This window comes from Benincasa hispida, chromosome 7 (genome assembly GCF_027475165.1).
Source record: "Benincasa hispida cultivar pf3 chromosome 7, pf3_genome.v1.1, whole genome shotgun sequence".
NCBI classification, from domain to species: Eukaryota; Viridiplantae; Streptophyta; class Magnoliopsida; order Cucurbitales; family Cucurbitaceae; genus Benincasa; species Benincasa hispida.
This window is the reverse complement of record NC_143484.1, coordinates 16,915,300-16,919,511: the sequence shown is the minus strand read 5'-3', so window position 1 is coordinate 16,919,511 and position 4,212 is coordinate 16,915,300. Positions and strand designations below refer to the sequence as shown.

General features: G+C 34.8%; 1 non-coding gene across 1 annotated transcript; it reads right to left on the bottom strand.

Moving 5' to 3' along the window:
• Positions 1 to 857: 857 nt before the first annotated feature.
• On the bottom strand, positions 858 to 930 carry TRNAA-UGC (transfer RNA alanine (anticodon UGC)). The gene has a single exon. It is a non-coding gene; the product is annotated as a tRNA-Ala (tRNA).
• Positions 931 to 4,212: the final 3,282 nt, after the last annotated feature.

Genomic DNA, 4,212 nt, shown 5'->3' with positions numbered 1-4,212 from the left:
GATGTTAAGACTTTATTTGAGACATCTGCAGAAACGTCTATCTTCAAAGAATCTAAAGCCAACTAAACAAATCTTCGAGATCAATAATTAACAAGGTAATCTAAATTTATTTGAGTCCAAATATACTTTTCATATTAGACTTATTTTTGCATGGTCATTGTCTCGAGTATGGGTCCAAATTTACCTCCTATGATATGATATTTATGTATCACTAAATTTATTAAGCATAAAAATTCTAAATTTTATAGCTTTAATTAAAATTCTCCGGTGTACACACATGAGCAACTATATTCTCCCTTTTTTCTACCCCAAGCATAATTTTGTCTCCTTTAGTTTCTATTTCCAGCTTTTTATATTAATTTATATTTGCAATGAAAATATTTCAGGAGAGATATTCAATAAAGAAAATGAACATAACTAAAAAGAATATATTCTTCATTTAAAAAAATTATTATTATATTTTAGAATTTAATTATCCAAATAAAATTATGAAAAATTATTTCAAAGTGTAAAACTGTTAAAAATATTTACAAAATATAGCAAAATTTTAGAACTATCAATGATAGACACTGATAGACATTAATAGACTTCTATCGATAATATTGATAGAAGTCTATCAGAGTCTACTATTGATAGTTCTAAAATTTTGCTATATTGTGTAAATATTTTGGTTTATTTTTCAATATTTAAAAACAACCCTAAAATTATATGAAATTGTTATTTTTTTAATAAATTTATTACCGTATTATAAGAATAGTTTTGTATATATTTTTATTTAAATAAATGAGAGTGTACAAGAATTGTTCAAATGAAAAATATATTCTTTTTAGTTAAGGATAAAAAGAAATTTAATTCATTGGAGGTGCGGGGAATTGAACCCCGTGCCTCTTGCATGCAAAGCAAGCGCTCTACCATATGAGCTACACCCCCTTCCTTTGTTAAAAAATTGTTAAAGGTTCTAAATTATTTTCGGTTTCTATATTATAGCTTATTTAACACATTATTAAATTTGATTTATATAAAATTTCTTTTACAATATTGATAGCACTAGAAAAGTGCTATCTTCCTCTATCTAACTCGAGGTTTTTAAGCTACTTAATGTCTTTAAATTGATTGTTTTGTAGGACTCGAGTGTACAAGAGATCAAATAAAGCGTTTGGGACAAAAAGGCGTTAAGATGACCAAGATAGGAGCCAAATTGAACAAATGAAGAAAAAAGACCAATACATTGAAGTATTTCGCACTGCCGAGCGTCACAATGCTTCTCCAAAGCATAAAATCAATGCTCGCTCGACGCTTGAAGGCAATAGGCTTGAGTGCAGGGCATCGTTGCAACGCTCCGAAGATGAAATAATTTCACTGTTGCAATGCTAGTGCAACGCTTAACTCTAACGTTGTGTGGTAGAATGGTAACGTTCCGAAGTCTAACCCTAGCGTACGTAGTTTGACGGAACTCCCACCCTCATGCACGTGCAACAAGCATCAAGGGCATCGTTGTGACACCTCCTTGACACTCAGCAAAAATGCGTTGCAACATTGCAATGCTCTACCTAGCGTTGCGATAAACTTGTAAATAGGTCATTTGGGGCCAACACTCAAGACACACTTGAATAGACGGTCACCCTTCTAATTCCTCTTGATTTCTTCCTCTATTTTTCACCAAAATTCTGAATCTTCTTCCATTTTGAGCCCCCTATTGAATTAAAAGATGATTTTTGGCTAAAGGCTAAGAACTTAGCTTGGGTTTCGTAGTTTACTTTCACCAATTTGTTCTTGAGACTATATTTTGTAATTCTGTGAAACTTTTCTCAACTTTAAGAGAATTTATCTTGAATTTATTATTCAATTGTCTTGCATGGGATAATTTGGCCAATTAGCTATGCAATTATTGATTGCTTTGATTGGCCCTAATTTGTAATTGTTAGGTAGTCATCACCTAGAAGCAAGAGTTAAGTAAGTTTGTGATGTTAAATTGGGATTCCATTTATTAAACATTACTTTCTAACTTAGATAATTCTTGTTCAAATAATTTGTTAGACAATGGAAATAAATTATTTGGCTTAACTTTGCCTTGGATCTTAATGCCTCTTGATTGATTAGTTGAGGATTCTCGTTTTTTTTTTCAATTGACTTGATTTTGTGAACTAACGGTTAGGATTCTTAACGAGTTGGAAAATTCTAATTTGAATTTCTCACATATCTTTTGAATAGTCCATGATAGAATTGAAAAAGAATGAAATAAACTATAACTACCCAAACCAAGTATTTTGTTCAATTGACATTTTTACACATTCTTTCTCATTGTGCAATTTGATTTTCATGCAATTTTAATTCGAAATTTTCACAAATTTCCCACTTGGTTACTTCCTACGAGTTTCAACTTTTGAGGAATCCAATTCGGCTCTCTGTGGTTCGATCTCGGACTTGCCGCTTGTACTATAGTTAGTATAAGTAGTTCATTCGGTATTTATAAATATTATTTGTGTAGCACAGGTTTATGGGTAATGGTGAATCTGGCGGCCTACCAAATTGGCATCATTCCTGGGGTGCCAACAAATTTCTAGATTCTTTTTATGCTTGTAGTGCTTTCCTTACTAATCGATTTTCTCTTTTAATGAATGAACCACACTCCCAAAGGTTATAGACAGTTGTATTTTGCATAAATATCTTGGGACAAGCAGAGAATCAGGAGAAAGAGGAGACAACAAACTGCGCTTGATAGAGATATTTGTGATGAAGATGTGTCCAGAGAAGAAAGCATTCCTACAAATTTACCAGTAATGGCTGAACATGAAAAGACTCTTAAGGAGCTCACAGCACCAGACTTCACTCAACAGCCTCTATGCGTTGCCTATCCTGAAATGACAAGTACTCCAAGCTTAAATCTGGGTTAATTCACTTACTTCCTCGTTTTCTAGTCTATTGGGTGAGGATGCACACAAGCACTTGAAGGAATTCTATGTGGTGTGCGATGGGATGAGAGCAAATGGGTAACTCAAGAGTAGATAATTATGAGGGCATTCCCCTTTTCGTTGAAGGGAGATGCCAAGGATGTTAGGGTTGATGCCCTAAAGTTTTGTTCTGTAGTTTGTAAATAGTTTGTCTGAACGCTTGTGTTGTTAATATATGACATTTACTTCACATCTTGTATTTTTGCTCATTTACTTATTTTATTTACTTTATCACAAACCAATAAACATAAAATCCCTGGTTATCTGTATGTGACTCAAGCATATATGTGGTGACATACAAGTAGATCATGTCTTGAGTGATAACCAAAATGGTCCGTAGTATATGGATATAGAAGGAAAACCTTATCCTAGTAATGCTACGGACGCGGCCCACTTTGTGGAATGGTCACAAGTGTTGTGACTTGTCAGAGATGATCTGATCCTAATCATTTGTGTTGGGGACATGCGAGTGGAGGCGTCCTATACAAAGAGTTTGTATAAGACCTGACCACGAAGTGTTAACGTCTCGTTATATAACACCGTTCATGACAGAGACTTCACTTCACTAGGATGACCATAGGTAACATGACCTCAATCCTGAGTGAGTTGGGAACCCCTGCCATTGAGTGCGGTCCTTTGATTTGTATGGGTGCGAGTGGCCAAATTGCTGATTCAAACCTACCATTTTGGGGATTCGTCTGATTTGGGAGTTGGGAACTCAGCTACAAAAAATGGAATTCACTCCTTCCCCGAGGCAGGGGTAAGTAGATAGATAGCTCCCTTAAAGGATGATTCTGGGGCTTGAACGATGTGGTGCCACACACCTTCTCCTGGCTCGAGATGTGTTCACACATAGTTGGATTATGTTGTATTGTTCATTAGAGGAATCAATGGTACTTAAGGAGTGAGATGTAACTATAGGAGCAAAACGATAATTTGGCTCAGCTGTAATTACAAGCATCTGTGAAGGGTCCTCATACTCATGATTTGTTATATCCGATGGACACAGAAATATATCTATGGTAAGAAGAGTTCAGCTATTGGTCATAGTGGAATGCTTGACAGTTAATGGATGGTGGATCTCGTGGCTAAAGAGTTTAGTCAGCTATTCACGGACCGTTGGAGCTTTAAGGCACAGGTTCATTAGATCTCCTGGGTAGCTTGGATAAAGTCGAGGACTAGTGTTTGGGTTAATTTGAAATGTTCAAATTGATAAGAGGAAGTTCAATTATATATGATATAATTGGAGTAGTTCATTATA